Raw genomic sequence first — 17,327 nt, forward strand, 5'->3', positions numbered from 1 at the left:
TGAGCTCTGTTACCGAGTCCCTCCAAAAACCTATAAAAAATGGCTCTGAACCAATTCTAGAACGGCAGAACCCACAGAACAGCAGAGGGAAGCAGGGCTCCAGCCCAGGACAGCCTGAATGGTCTCTGGGTGAGGTCTATTCCACACAGAGCTGGGAGCTGGTAGCTGGGAATGGAGTGGAGCAGAGCCCAGCCTGAGTGGCGTGGACCATCCAGACCAGAAGCCGGGCGCAGGGGGCCCTAGCGCCCTGAATATGTGAGCTGCGGCAGTTACCAGACCCCTCGACCCACAAACACCAAAGACTGCGGAGAAGGTTAGTGGAAAAAGCTGCAGGAGTGGAAGGAGTTCACTGTTCGGCTTCCAGCCCCGGGGGCAGCGGAGGTGGGGCAGCTACAGCTGTTGTTACTTCCGGCTCCAGGCTCACCTGGTGGGAGGAATTAAGTGGCGGATCAGAGCAGGGGTGCACAGCCTGCCAAAGATCTAAGCCCAGTTCGGGTTGGGGGTTCTTGGGGAAGGAGCAGTGTGGGTCTGACAGAGCTGGCACCTCCCCCCCAAACGTGGAACATAGAACTCGTTAGTCTACAAGCAGTCATACCCCACTGAAAAACTCAAGGGTCAAGTTAGTTGGTTGGGAATATGGCCAGGCAGCGAAAACACGCCCAGATTCAGTCTCAGACTTTGGATTCTTTCTTTGGTGACAAAGAAGACCAAAACATACAGCCTAAAGAAGACAACAAAGTCATAGAGCCTACAACAAAAGCCTCCAAGAAAAACATGAACTGGCCCCAGGCCATAGAAGAACTCAAAAAGGATTTGGAAAAGCAAGTTAGAGAAGTAGAGGAAAAATTGGGAAGAGAAATGAGAAGGATGCGAGAAAACCATGAAAAACAAGTCAATGACTTGCTAAAGGAGACCCAAAAACATACTGAAAAGTATGCTGAAGAAAACAACACATTAAAAAACAGACTAACTCAAATGGCAAAAGAGCTCCAAAAAGCCAATAAGGAGAAGAATGCCTTGAAAGGCAGAATTAGCCAAATGGAAAAGGAGGTCCAAAAGACCACTGAAGAAAATACTACTTTAAAAATTAGATTGGAGCAAGTGGAAGCTAGTGACTTTATGAGAAATCAGGATATTATAAAACAGAACCAAAGGAATGAAAACATGGAAGAGAATGTGAAATATCTCCTTGGAAAAACCACTGACCTGGAAAATAGATCCAGGAGAGATAATTTAAAAATTATTGGACTACCTGAAAGCCATGATCAAAAAAAGAGCCTAGATACCAACTTTAGGAAAGCTACCAGAATAATTGCTGATATGAAGAAAAAATAATAACAGAAATCATGTGATTATCCCCATAGATGCAGAAAAATTTTTTTTTAAAAATACACCTATTCTCATGGAAAAAAAAAAACTCTAGAAAGCAGAGACATAAATGGAATTTTCCTCAAAATGATAAGTAATGCCTCTCTAAAACCTATGGCAAGCATTATTTGTAATGGGGATAAGCTAGAATCTTTCTCAATAACATCAAAGGTGAAGCAAGGATGCCATTATTATTCAATATTGTACTAGAAAAACTAAAGATAGCAAGAAGAGAAGAAAAAGCAATTGAAGAAATTACAATAGTCAATGAGGAAACAAAAGATCACTCATTGAAATGATATAATGTTATGCTTACAGAATCCTAGATAGTTAAGTAAAACTAGTAGAAATAATTTTAGCAAGTTTAGCAAAATTGCAAAATATGAAATAAACTGATATAAATCAACAGCATTTTAAATAATGCCAACAAAGTTGAGCAACAAGAGACAGAAAGAGCAATTCCTTTTAAAATAACTGTAGACACTACAAAATAATCAGGAGTTTAACTGCCAAGACAAATTCAGGAGCTATATGAATATAATTACAAAATATTTTTCACAGAAATAAAGTCAGATCTGAACAACTGGAAAAAAATATTACTTGCTCTTGGGTATATTGAGGCAATGTAATAAAAATGATAATTCTACCAAAATTAATTTATTTATTCTGTGCCATGGAAATCAAGCCACGAAAAATTATTTTATAGACTCAGAAAAAAACAAGAAAATTCATCAGGAAGAACAAAATGTCAAGAAGATCAAGGGAATTAATGAAAAGAAAAAAACATGAAGGAAGGTGGCCTAGCCATACCAGATCTCAAACGGTAAAGTGTTAATCATTAAAACAATCTAGTACTGAGGTGGAAACAAGATGGTGGCATGAAAACAGGGACTCATTTGAGCTCTCCATCACATCCTTCCAAACACCTGTAAAAATTAACTCTAAACAAATTCTAGAGCTATAGAACCCACAAAATGACAGAGTCAAACAAGTCTCCAGCTCGACAGCCTGGATGGTCACTGGGAAGGGTCTATCACACTGTGCTGGGAGTGGAGCACAGCCCATCTTGGGCTCCTCCAGGACAGACCAGGCCAGAGTAGACTGGGTGGAGCAGGGCTCAGGACACTGAATGACTGGCAGCTGTGGCATTTTCCTGATTTCTTAACCCACAAATGCCAAAGATAACTTAGCAGGTCAGTGGAAAAACTGTTGGACCTGGGTGAGAGAAGTTCTCCATCCAGCCCAAGCCCTGGGGCAGTGGAGGTGGCTGAAATTGCCGCAGCTGCTTCCAGAGCACCACACTCTTAGACCATGGGAAGGGGGGAATCAGGTGGCTGATCAAAGTGGGGGTAAAGGGATATCTTTCCTGGCACTAAGGCAGCATCGTCTTGCTTTGCCCTGCTTGTATTCCATTACATTCATATAACACAATTTATTTAGCCATTCCCCAATTGATGGGCATCCCCTTGATTTCCAATTCTTTGCTAATACAAAAAGAGCTGCTATAAATATTTTTGTCCCTACACGTCCCTTTCCTACTTCTGTGTTCTCTTTGGGATACAGCCCTAGAAGTGGTATTGCTATGTCAAAGGGTATGTACATTATTACAGCCCTTTGGGCATAGTTCCAAATTGCTCTCCAGAATGGCTGGATCCATTCACAACTCCACCAACAATGTACTAGTGTTTCAATTTTCCCACATCCTCTCCAGCATTTATGATTTTTCTGTTTTGTAATGTTAGCCAATCTGAGGGAAGAGATGTCATATTTAAGAGTTGTTTTGATTTGCATTTCTCTAATTGATAGTGATTTAGAACATTTTTATATGCTTATAGATTTCTTTAATTTCTTCCTCTGAAAACTTCCTGGTCATATCTTTGACCGTTTTGCAGTCAAGGAATGACTTGTATTCCCATAAATTTGGCTAAATTATCTGTATATTTTAGAGATGAGGCCTTTGTCAGAAACACTGGTTGTAAAGATTTTCTCCCAATTTTCTGCTTTCCTCCTAACCTTTGTTGCATTGACTTTGTTTATACAAAAATTTTTCAACTTAACATAATCAAAATTAACCATTTTGCATTTTGTAATGCTCTCTATCACTTGTTGAGTCATGAATTCTTCCCTTTCCCATAATTCTTACTAATAAACTAGTAATAGTAAACTATTCCTTGCTCTCCCAAACTGCTTATGGTGTCAGCCTTTATTCCTAAATCATGACATTTTGACTTTGTTTTGGTATATGGTGTAATATATTGGTCTATGTCCACTTTCTGCCATACCTTTTTCCAATTTTCCCAGAGCTTTTTGTGAAATACTGAATTCTTAGCCCAGAAGCTGGATTCTTTGAGTTTATCAAACAGTATATTGCTATAGTTGATGCCTACTGTGTCTGGTGTACCTAACCTATTCCACTGATCCAACACTCTGTTTCATAGCCAGTAGCAAGTAGTTTTGATAACTGCTGCTTATATCTGGTATGGCTAGGCCACCTTCCTTAGTATTTCTTTTCATTAATTCCCTTGATATTCTGGACCTTTTGTTCTTCCAGTTGAATTTTGTTTTTATTTTATTCAACTCTGTAAAATAATTTGCAGTAGGTTGACTGGTATGGCACTGAATAAGCAAATTAATTTAGGTAAAATTGTCATTTTTATTATATTAGCTCTGCCTAACCATGAGGAACTGATGTTTTTTTTTTTCCATTTATTTAGATCTGACTTTATTTTTGTGAAAAGTGTTTCGTAACTATGTTCATATAGACTCTGGGTTTGTCTTGGCAGGTAGACCCTCAAATATTTCATAGTGTTTACAGTAGCTTGCAAATGGAATTTCTCTTTGTATATCTTGTTATTGGGCTTTGTTAATAATATGTAGGAATGCCAAGGATTTAGGTGGGTTTACTTTATATCCTGCAATTTTGCTGAAGTTTTAAAATTATTTCTAGTAGGTTTTTACCTGATTCTCTAGGATTCTCTAAGTAAATCATCATATCATCTGCAAAGATTGATAACTTAGTTTCTTCTTTGCCTATTCTGAATCCTTCAATTTCTTTTTCTTCTCTTATTGCTAAAGCTAACATTTCTAGTATAAAATTGAACAATAGCGGTGATAATGAACATCCTTGTTTCACCCTTGATCTTATTGGCAATGGACCTAGCTTATCTCCATTACATATAATGCTTGCTAATGGTTTTAGGTAGATGCTACTTATTATTTTAAGGAAGACTCCATCTTTTTCCTATGCTTTCTAGTGTTTTTAATAGGAATGGATGTTGTATTTTTTGAAATGCTGTCCTCTTCTGAAGTGGTATTTTGAGCTTCCCTGTCTCCATAATAGGAAACAATAGTCTTTGGCTTTTTAGTATGCTTTTTCATGGTGTTTCCTCCTGCCCCCCCCCCAGGCTTCTAAAGTGGATATCTGCTTCTGGGGCTCAGCGGGCTCTGCCCAAAGCTTCTTGTGTTGGGAACTGTGAGCCTGCTCACTGGTTTTGTGCACTATGTACTCTGATTTCATGAGGTGTCAGGAAGAGGTTGTCTGGCTGCTGGAAGTCTCCTCTTCCCTGGGACTTCTCTATAGCAAAAAATGGTCTCAGCTTTTGTCTGTGCTAGTTTTGTTGTTGATATGATCAATTGTGCTAATTGTTTTCCTAATATTGAACCAGCCTTGCATTCCTGGAATAAATGCTACCTGATCATAGTGTATTATTCTCAGGATAAGATGATGCAATCTTTTTGCTAATATTTTATTTAAAATTTTTGCATCAATATTCATTAGGGAAATTGGTCTATAATTTTCTTTCTCTGTCTTGACTCTTCCTGGTTTAGGTATTAGTACCATATTTATGTCATAAAAATAATTTGGTAAGACTCCTTCTTCATGTATTTTCCCAAATAGTCTGTAAAGTATGGGAATATTTAGAGACAGAGGGCACAGGGTGAGTTGAATATGAAGGGATGATATGTAAAAAAAATAAAATTAAGAGGTGAGAGGGGAATATATTGGGAGAAGGAGAAAGAGAGAGATAGAATGGGGTAAATTATCTCACATAAAAGTGGCAAGAAAAAGCTGCTGTAATGGAAGGGAAGATGGAGTAGGTGAAACAGAATGAGTGAATCTTGCTCTCATCAAATTTGGCTTAAGGAGGAAAAAGCATACACACTCAATTGCATATCTTACCCTACAGGAAAGTAGGGGGGAAGTTGATAAGGGTGGCAATAGAAGGGAGGGCAGATTGGGTGAGGAGGTAGTCAAAAACAAACACTTATGAAAAGGGCTATGGTAAAAGGGGAAAATTGAATAAAGGGGCACAGGATAGGATGGAGGGAAATACAGTGTTTCACAACATGACTATTATGGAAGTGTTTTGCATAATGAAACATGTATAACCTATACTGAATAGCTTGCCTTCTCAAAGAGTGTGGGTGGGGAGGGAAGAAGGGTGAGAATTTGGAACTCAGTTATAGAAAGAAATATTTTTTAAAAATTACTCTTTATATGCGTCTGGGAAATAATATATACAGGCAATGAGGGAAAGGAATCTATCTTTCCCTACAAGAAAGTGAGGGGAAAGGGGATAAGGCAGGGAGTGGGGTGATAGAAGGGAGGGCAGACTGGGGAAAGAGGCAATCAGAATACATGCCATCTTGCGGTGGGGGGAGGGTAGAGATGGAGAGAAAATTTGTAACTCAAAAGCTTGTGTAAATGAAAGTTGAAAACTAAAACTGAAAACAACAACAACAAAAACTTCAAATGGGGTTGTGAAGAGTCAAACTGAACAACAAGAAACTACAGACTTCAGTTAATGTATCTATAATGGTGTATCTATAATGGTGTATCTATAATGGTTTTTCTGACTTTTTGAAAGTCATAAGGTTGTAGCCCTACACAGACCAGCTGATGCCGTCTCTACCCATCTGAAGGCTCACACAGTTTAGACTTTGTGAAACACACTCAGTCATGCAAGTCCGAAAGAAGATTCACTAAATCTCCAGACATATGCTCAAAGTGAAGCAAGGAATGTCGTGCATGGTAGATAGTAGGTGCTTAATAAAATGTTTGTTGGCTGACTTACGTGTATGTGTAAGGCAAACCCATGCATTCTCTAAGAACAGAGTCCTCCTTGGTCAATTCCCCATTATACTTCATCCGCTCATGCTTTTACTTTTTTTACATGAACTCATTTTAATGGGTCAGTTATCTCATTTTCATTCTTTCTTCTGGCTTTGTATTAATTTTAATCTTTACTCTAACAAGTCATTGATCTGACTGTACAAAGACAGCCAGTTCAGAAATGACTTCCAAATCAGTGTTGAGTCATTTCCTGTCATTTAAAATATAATTACTTTGTTTTACTTTTTATCATATTATTCAGTACTTGTCATGTCCAGTGCTTTCAGATCCTTTTTTTTCCCCTGTGAAAGCATTCATGTTGTATGGTATGAGGTTTCTGGTTAAGCTACACACATTTTTTGCTCTCTAATTCTTAATTCCTAAACTGTACTTCCCAACTTTTATTGTAATTCTTGACAAATTCCCCTTTGCATTTCAGTGATTGACTATCAGTACATGATTCTCATTATTTCATTCCACTTAATCAAAATCCTGCTAGCTATTGTCTACAGCCTCCCAGCGCACTCCCTTTTACTTCTCTCCCAAATGAGTTCAGGAGTTTTTTCTCCTCTAGTCTTTATCTCCTCCTAAACACATCATTCCAGCCTATTTCAACATGCATATTGACACCGCCTTCAACACCTTAACTGCTCAGTTCCTCAACTTCCTCACTTGCTGTGACCTCCTTTTCTACCCCACCTCACCACACAGAAACATGGTCACATTCTTTATATTGTCATTACTCACAATAAATTCCTTGGTTCTGTTCAGGTCCCATCTAAAATCCCACTTTCTACAGAAAATCTTTCCCAAATTCTCTTAATTCTAGCGCCTTTCATCCATTATTTATTTTCCATTTATTCTATACTTAGTTTGTTTCTCCAGATTTTCTTGTTTGTTGTCCTCAGCATTAAACTGTAAGCTCCTGGAAAACAGGTATTTGTTCTTTGCTTTTCTTTTTACCCCTAGTCATGCACCAGTGCCTGGTACATAGTAGGCACTTACAAAACGCTTGTTTCTTTCCTTTGCCTGAAACAGAACCTAGCAAGTGCAGAGGCAAAGGACTGCAACTAATTTCCTAAAGCCATGTAGACCTCAATAGGGACATACAGGAAAAACGATTTAACCAGCTCACAGAAAATCCAGGACATACACAAGTTTAAGCTGTATCATGGCCACTTTCTCCACATTCTAGAAAAATTAATAAAACCTAGAAAACCTAGAAAATTAATAAAACAATAACTCAAGCTTTATTAATAGCATTTGCCAACTTGGAGAGTGTAAATGTCTTTTTTTCTGAACATTTAAAAATTGACTCGTGCAAACCTGTACCAACTGGCTTAATGGCAACCCTGGGAGAAGTCCTGAGGGCTCCTCTCTTACCACATTGTCTGTCACCAGACATTTCACTTGAGTGAATCAAACCAAGAGAGAGAGAAGCCAAAGAAAACTCCTGAAGGTGACCAAAGACTTTTGAAGGCATCCTCAGTTCTAGCTACAAAGTCAGTTGCAGGGCGGGGGGGGGGGGGGGTTATTTTTTCTAACAATGAGGTTAGTAGAACAGAAGCAGTTTTAGAATGTCTAGGTGTGCTCCATGAACTATGAAGAGCCTGTCTATTCAATGTCATCTCAATTCTTCTGAACAGACTTTCCTAGCCTTCTTAACAAGGGTAGGTGGCATCAGATGGCTGATGTGCATTTGCTAGTCCCTGTTACATATGGATAGTCCTCTTCAAACAACATTTACATTCCTAAGGTTTGAGTGAAATAGGTTCTTTTAATCTTAAAAAAATCTATTTCATTAAATGGCAATTTCTATACTTTTCCATTTCAAAAACACTTATTTTTACTTCCTCTCCAGCCTAAAGCTTCAAGTCTGCATAAAATTTCAATATTAATTTTGATTCAATTTTATTATCCCTTCTAAACCACCTAAATTTGCTTTTTCTTCTGTCTCTGTGTTTTTTCTGTATGTCTGTCTGCCTCTCTTTCTTTACACCTTTAATGAATGTAAGTTAGCAATGTTCTATGGGATAGAATGATTCTTTGTTCTTTTACTTTCTTGGTTGTAACTTTCCTTTCTTTCTTCACTTTTGTCCCCCAAACAGTCACATTTCTTTTAGTGAAATGAACAGACTGTTATGCTCATTAGGAACTCTTAATTAATTTGCTTTTCTTCAGGTGAAGTCCTTGAACACTGATTTAGGACATGGTATTAATGACAAAGGCCTCAGTGAAGCATTGGGAAGGTTATTTATTCAATGCTTAGCATAATAAAAGAATGAAAGACAATCTGAGGCATTGGACTGGATGGATTGCTTGAGCAACTTATTCCATTCTCTCTCTTTTTTTTTCTTAATCAGGTGTAGAGGTGACTTTTTCTCTTCTTTTTATGAGATGGAGGTAGGGACGAAGTTCAAAGTCACCCTAAAATCCCAGTCTTCAGTATATACTCAATATAACAACAGGATGAATAAAACAGCCTTTGAGTCCACTGGGGTAAAATTCTACTCAGTTTTGTTCTTGTTTTTGAGCTTTTATAAATACTCATGGATGAAAAATAACATTAAGCAAAGGGTAAGAGAATGTGTTTGATTATTTCTACATCCAGGTGACCTCCAAAATCTACTAGGACAAGTCTCATACCATAAAAGAGAACATGGAGGGGAAAAAAAGCTAAACTAAATATTTAGATCATAATTGGAGGTCATTCTTATTTATGAGATAATTGTGATCCTAAAGTGACAATTTTTAAATACTGGAAACCAAAGGGATGAGAGTGGGGCAGGGAGGGATATTTTGGAAAAAGTAGAAATTGGCCTTGGAACTTAATTGTTATAGTATGCTCCCAGGTGAGGAAATTTCCTGTACCAGTGCTAGCTGACACCTCAGAAATAGAATTGTATGGAGCATTGAGAGGTTAGATTTCTTGTACTGGCTCACACAACCAGTACACTTCAGAAGTAATTTTTGAAGCTGCACCATCCCAGCTTTGAAATCAACTTTCTGTCTACTAAGCCATGATGTTTTTCTATAAACAAAATATATTAATAAGATGTATTTATAAACACTAGGCCTCTTTTGTAACACCAATATTTTCCCACTTATGCTACATAGTTAAGAATTAGGGGGTACTGGGGCAGCTAGGTGGTGCTGTGAGTAGAGCACCGCCCTGGAGTCAGGAGGACCTGAGTTTAAATCTGGCCTCAGTCATGACATCCTTACTAGCTATGTGACCTTAGGCAAGCCACTTAATCCCAATTGCCCTGCCTTCCCCCTCTATAACAAAACAAAACAAAAAGGATTAGGGGTACTCAAGTCTCTAATATGAGGTTGCAAGCTACCCAACAGTCAAAGGAGAAATACACAGGATCACAGAATAAGAGCTAGAAGGGACTTCCAAAAAGGTCATACAACCAAACCCTCTCATTTTATGAATGATGAACTGAGGCCAAGAGAGATTAATTGATTTACCAAAGCTCACACAGGCAGTAATTGGAAGAGATGGGATTTGAACCTCTGTCCTCTGCTTTCCAATATCAGTGTTCTTTACTCATGAGTGCACTGAGGCACAGTGATGAAATTCACACAAGACAGTTACACTACTTTAAAAGGGCATTAATAAGCCAGAGAAGGTCCAGAGAGCAGCCACAAAAGCCTTATAGTCCATTTTTAAAGTAAGTAATATGTAAGTAAGTAAATAAGTAAGGAATATGGGAGGTTTAAGCAAGAAAGGGAAATTTCCTCCTTTTAGGCGAGGCAGCTAGGTGGTTCAGTGGATGGAATACTGGGTCTGAAGTCAGAAAGATCTCAATTTAGATCTGGCCTTAAACACATACTAGCTGTGTAGCCCTAAGCAAGTCACTTAACCTATGTTTGCCTTAATCCACTGGAGAAAGAAATGGCAAATCACTCCAATATCTTTGCTAAGAAAACACCATGGACAGTATAGTACATGGGTTCATAATGAGTTGAACGCAAGTGAAAAAGAACAACAAAGCAAGAGAATGGACTACTCAGGGACACAAGGGAGCTATGTTCAAATAGTTGAACAGCTGTCATTTAGAAGAGGAGTTAAATTTGTTCTATTTGACAGTAGGAGAAAGAAACGAAGGAATGGTGAAAGTTAGAAGGAGGAAAATGCAGCCTTGACACCAAGAAAAAAGAAAATTTCCAGGAATGAGAGAGGTCCCAGAGTGAAAAAGGTTACTTCTTGGAGTGCTTCAAGCAGAAGCTAGATGATCTCTTGTTGGGTAGGCTATACTAGGGAGTCCTTTGTAGGCCAGCATTGTTCTAAATGGATTCTGAAGTTTCTTGTAACTAAAAGTTTTAGAACTTTTGAGTAGCATAAAAAAATCCAAATATAATGGGGTGTGTGTATATATATATATATATATATACATATATATATATATATATATGTGTGTGTGTGTGTGTGTGTGTGTGTGTGTGTATGTACATATATATATACACATATATATCTGGCAAAGGATGTAAACTAGTTGTATTAGAGTAACAAGGGATACCTGATGGATAACCTAGTAGCATGCAATAAATGTCCAGAAAGGTCTCCAGAAAATTGGTAGTAGTGAAGTAGTGAAGAATAAATGGGAGGACATAGACAGGAACTGCCCAACGGAATGCATGGGATCATAAATTTAAAACTGGAATGGGCAGTAGTAGTCATTTAGACAAGCCCTTTTCATTTTCTGTAGAATGAGTAGGGTCTGAGTCATGCAGGGAGCACGTGCATCCCTGGAACCTCAGATCGACTGAAATAGTGAAAGATACAATTCAAGGACAAAATGGTAATATTTGCTAATATCGTTATCATCCATTAATAAAGTGCACACCATTGTAACCACGATATAACTATCAGAGTTTTCCAAAAAGTAGATTAGGCCTCCTCAGGGGGTAGTGAGTTCCCCTTCATTGAAAGTCTTCAAGTAAAATCTGGATGACCCCTTTCCAAATAGGCTGCCAAAAGGATTTTTAATTAACTATTATTCTATGTTGATTGAGATCCTTCCACCTCTAACACAGTGTAATTTTGAGGTATACATAGCCCTTTCTTTCTCCTATATGGATGGTAATTACAGCTTTATTCACATTTCTAATCCAGGTATTTCTGATTTTGTTATTGGCCTTCTTCCTATGATGCAACATTGCAATTTTCTTGCCCTTTGAAGATTTTATGATTGCATTGGATTAGATTTAGGAGTAGACTGGATTAGTTTGGCTAAGGGAAGAAACAAGATGGTTTATCTTCTGAACAAGTTCCATTACTTCTAGACCTCAACCTTCCAATACGTAAAATGAGAGAGTTATATTAGATAATATATTGTTGTTCAGTAGTTCAGTCATGTCCAATTCTTTGTGACTCTGTGGATGATAATGTCCTTGGGGTTTTCTTGGCAAAATAATAGAGTGGTTTGCTATTTCCTTCTCCAGTGGATTAAGGCAAGCAGAAATTAATTGAGTTGCTCAGGGTCACACAGCTAGCAATTGAACTCAGATCTTCCTGGTGCCAGGCCCAGTGCTATATCCACTGAGCCAACTAGCTGCCTCCTAGATAGCATATAAAAATGTTTATATTTCTAAAATTCTCATTTTCATTGTATTTGTTCCATAAAATCAGTGCTTGGTTAGTTGAGAATATGGTATAGTCAATATCATGTTTTGTACTTGCTTCTCTTCATTTGTCCTGCTCCAGGATTCCATTTCTATCTTTGGCTGCCAACCATTCTGCTCCTTGTGACTGCAGACTAATAATGTTTTATGAGAGGAGAGGCAACCAACAGGCAATCATAGCTCCTAGGACCTTGATCCTCACTTTCCATTTTTTCCTGGCATTTATTGCACCTACAAGTAATACCAAACCATGGCATGGCACTAGAATAGCCTGCTTCTTACTGAATAAATAATATAATCTATGCAGAACTTTATTTAAAGACTTCAGTGTATGTAAAATGAATGTTTCCCAGTTTGTTACTGAGCTATATGCATGTGGAATATTTGTGAGTATGCATAGAATAGTAAATTTAAATCTGTGTAGTTTACATGTGATTTTGATGAAGAATATATTTATGCATCTAGAATTAATGGTTGAATATTGTCTGGTATTCTGTATCTGGAGAAGGGAGATGAGGAAAAAGACAATTAGATCAAGCTGACATTAGGGGACTATAGAGATGACTCTGGTGACTTGGCTCCTCTTTGTGCCTACATTCTAATATAAAACCCATGTAAAATAGGCCTTTATAATTAATTATGCATTGCCTTAATGGTGACGGAGCCTAGGTCCCTTAATGAGAAATGTAAAGAAATTAGAAATGTTCATTTAATAATAGTCAATGACTAATGAGTTTACTAAAAGAAGCTCCTGGAGGGCAGACACTCTCATTTTTTCTTTGTATTCTGGGTGCCTGGCACCTGCTACGTCTTTAATACATGCTTTCCTCTCCACCCCTTTTCATAAATTTATTGAAATCAGAGCCTCTTATATATAAATATATGATGAAGCTTAACACTGGGAGCTTAAATAAGAACATAATGCATAATTTTTTTGATAAATTTTTCTCCGCTATATTTGACCTAAAACTTCACCATAATTAAATTTGTTTAAGCATATGAATGTATACCCAAATATAAATGTAAGCTCTAATCTGTACTCTAAGGCTATGATGGAGATACGGTATCGATGATAGGGTTACTCCCTCCAGTGGCACAGATGGCAACCCTAGTTTCTCTTCTCAACCCTTATTTCTCTTCCTCTTGCTTTATCATCAAATCTCCATACTGGGTTTATCTGGCATGCTGAAGGCCTCCCTCTAAATACGAAGACTTCTCATAAATGTACCATGACACCCACCATATAGAGAACTGAAATAAAACCTCTGTGTGTGTGTCTCAAACGAGGTCCCTTACTTCTAATATCCTAAGTGTCCAGTAAAATGAAATTTATTTCATCTCTTTCATTCTTGCTTTCAAAGTAAAACATAATATAATTTACCTGGGTTCCCATTGGAATCCTTTCCTCCCAATCTACTCTGATATAGACTCACTAGCATTTCTCACTGCTCTACATGATGGAGATGAGACCACTTTATTATTCTTTCATTGAAAAGCTCATCTTTTTTTGCTATCTGTACAGAGAATGTTGGGCAGTCATCTTTGAAACATAAGGAATTTTGCTATCAACAAGATTTTTATTTAGTAACTTTAGTTTTCAACATTAATTTCCACAAGATTTTGAGTTACAAATTTTCTTCCCATTTCTACCCTCCCTCCCCACCCCAGGATGACATGTATTCTGATTGCCCTTTTCCCCAGTCTGCCTTCCCATCTGTCACCCCACTCCCCCCATCATTGCCTTTCTGCTTACTTTCTTGTAGGGAAAGATAGATTTCTATACAGCATTGACTGTATATCTTATTCCTCAGTTTCAGGTAAAAGCAACTTTTTTCTGAGCATTTGATTTTAGGACTTTGAGTTCCAAATTCTCTCTCTTCCTCTCTCCCCACCCACCCTCCTTGAGCAGGCAAGCAATTCAACACAGGTCACACATGTATCGCTATGCAAATCTCTTCCATAATAGTCACGTTGTGAAATACTAACTACATTTTTCTCCATCCTATCCTGTCCCACTTTATTAAATTTTCTCCCTTGACTCTGTCCATTTTCAAAAGTATTTGCTTTTGATCACCTCCTCCCCCATCTGCCCTACCTTGAATCATACCCCTTCTCCTATCCTCTTCCCTGCTACTTTCCTGTAGGTAAGATACCTAGTTGAGTGTGTATGTTATTTCATCCTTAGGTCAAATCTAATGAGAGCAAAATTCACTCATTCCCTTTCACCTGCCCCCTCTTCTCTTTCATTAGAACTGCTTGTCCTTACCATTTTTACGTGAGATAATTTACTCCATTCTATCTCTCCCTTTCTCCCTCTCTCAATATGTTCCTCTCTCACCCCTTAATTTAATTTTACTCTTTTGGATATCATCCCTTCATATTCAATGCACCCTGTGGCCTATGTCTACATATATATGTGTGTGTGTGTGTGTGTGTGTGTGTGTGTAGTGTGTGTATACATATATATGTATATGTATATATATGTATATGATATATTCCCTTCATGTACTCTAATACTGAAAAAGGTCTTATGAGTTAATATCATCTTTCCATGTAGGAATGTAAACAAAATGGTTCAATTTTAGTAATTCCCTTATGATTTCTCTTTCCTGTTTAACTTTTCATTCTTCTTTTGATTCTTGTATTTGGAAGTCAAATTTTCTATTCAGCTCTGGCCTTTTCATCGAGAAAGCTTGAAATTCCTCTATTTTATAGAAATTCCATATTTTGCCCTGGAGTATTTGTAGTAGCACTTAGATTTCAAGATCTTTATCACTCATTAATTAGGCCATGTGACCTGCTTACATCACAGGAAGCTTAAGACACATGTGGTGGGAGGAGCAACCTGACAGGAAAAGGAAGTTACATCACAGAAAATGCTAGGAGAGAGAAAGATATTATAGCTACTAATGGCTGCTAATGGCTGTCTTCATGATTGTTAGAACTGAACAGGCTGACTTAGCTGTACTGTGAGTTTGTTTTGGGGAAGACCCCAACAGGGAGTTGGAGAGGTCTTGGTGTGATGGGGCTCCATGTCGTGGTATTCCGTATTGAGTATTTTGGGTTCCTTGCTGTTATGATGAAGTGGACTAACGGGCTGTGGCAGCTCAGCATTTGGTTATGGGATATGTTTCTCTGATGTCAGAATAAATGATTTACTTCTTCTACCTTCTATGTGGAGAATCTCACATTCTTTGTGATACAGAACTACATAGGCATTTTCACAATTATCATCTACATCTTTATCATTGTCTTATTGTTACAGTATTATACTCAATTTTTCAGGGTAGGTGATTCTTGGTATTAATCCTAGCTCCTTTCACCTCCAGAATATCATATTTCAAGCCCTTCAATTCCTTGATGTAGAAGCTGCTAGATCTTGTATTATCCTGATTGTGTTTCCACAATACTAGAAATGTTTCTTTCTGGCTTCTTGCAATATTTTCTCCTTTACCAGGGAATTCTGGAATTTGGCTACAATATTCCCAGGAGCTTTGTTGAGGAGGATCTTTTTCAAGAGGTTATTGGTGAGTTCTTTCAATTTCTATTTTTACTCTCTGGTTCTAGAATATCATGGTAGTTTTCCTTGATAATTTCTTGCAAGATGCTGTCGAGGCTCTTTTTTATCATGTTTTTCAGATATTCCAGTAATTTTTAAAGTTATCTGTCCTGGATCTATTCTCCAGATCAGTGGTTTTTCCCCAAGAGATTTTTCACACTGTCTTCTATTTTTTTTTTTCATTCTTTTGGTTCTGTTTTATATTTTCTTGATTTCTCATAAAGTAACTAGCTTCCACTTGCTCCATTCTAATTTTTAAGGTAGTATTTTCTTCAGTGGTCTTTTGGACCCCCTTTTCCATTTGGCTAATTCTGCCTTTTAAGGCATTCTTCTCTCTATCGGCTTTTTGGAGCTCTTTTTTCCATTTGTGTTAGTCTATTTTTTAAGGTGTTATTTTCTTTTTGGGTCTCCTTTAGCAAATTGTTGACTTGTTTTTCATGATTTTCTTGAATCACTCTCATTTCTCTTACCAATTTTCCTCTACTTCTCTTACTTGATTTTCCAAATCCTTTTTGAGCTCTTCCATGGCCTCAGACCAATTCATATCTTTCTTGGAGGCTTTTGATGTAGGCTCTTGGCTTTGCTGACTTTTTCTGGCTTTATGTGTTGATCTTCTTCTCAACAAAAAAGATTCTATAGTCTGAGTCTGAGTCCTTTTTGCTTCCTGCTCATGTTCCCAGATAACTACTTGACCCTTGAGCTTTTTTTCAGGGTATGACAGCTTTTAAAATGGAGAATGCTTTGTCCCAAACTTCAGGGGCCTTGCGCTGCTGTTTTCAGAGCTACTTCTACTCCATAGTCACCACAAACTCTGCCACCCCAGCGTTCCTCCTCCCCCAAGAAGTACCAACCAGAACCACTAAGGTCCAAGCAGGGCAAAGCAAGAAAACCCTGATTCTGCCCCAGCAAAGCGTTCCCCGCACTCCCACTCTCATCTACCACTTGATTCCTCCCACCGTTTGGTCAAGCGACCCAGGAAGCAGCAAAAAGTTTTTTTTTTTAAACATGGTGGAATATTTTTTTTCTGAATTCATAAGAACATGGACCAGCATTTCCTTCTGCACATCTGGAACATAGGGCTTTAATAACCACGTTTTTTATTTCCCTTAGAACAACACAGCTGGTGATGCTGAGATGTTAAACTCTTCATTTGAAGGACACTCTGACAAATGGAATGAGTCATAGATCAAATATCTCTCTCTTATTTTACCTATGGTTTTCAGTTTCCAGTTGTGTTGAGGATGCTTTGAGAATGTGTGGACAGGTCTTTATGAACCTGAATGCAAGATGGACAGTGCATTATTTGTTCTCTTCCAAACTTGACACAAACCAGGAAGAAAGGAAATGTTGAGCAGAAGTCACTTGCCAGGGCACAGCAATGCTTCCAAATGCCCCCATTCCCCCCATTTTTCCTTAGACTGCACATTGGCTATTTGGTCCAGAGAGGTTCCATGTCTTCCTGCTTTTCCTTGACATTGTCTCATTGAGTGATGGCAGAAGCCCAGCAGCATTCTAAGCTCTGTCAATGCTGCTTTGATTTCTAGGAAAGAAATCTTGCAATTTACAAGAGTGGGGGAGTCCACTGGGAGTGGAAATGATGGTTTCTTTCCATGGGTCATTACTTTTCCTGACCATTTACTTCAGATGCATCGAATG

Source organism: Trichosurus vulpecula, chromosome 3 (genome assembly GCF_011100635.1).
Source record: "Trichosurus vulpecula isolate mTriVul1 chromosome 3, mTriVul1.pri, whole genome shotgun sequence".
Taxonomy (NCBI): Eukaryota; Metazoa; Chordata; class Mammalia; order Diprotodontia; family Phalangeridae; genus Trichosurus; species Trichosurus vulpecula.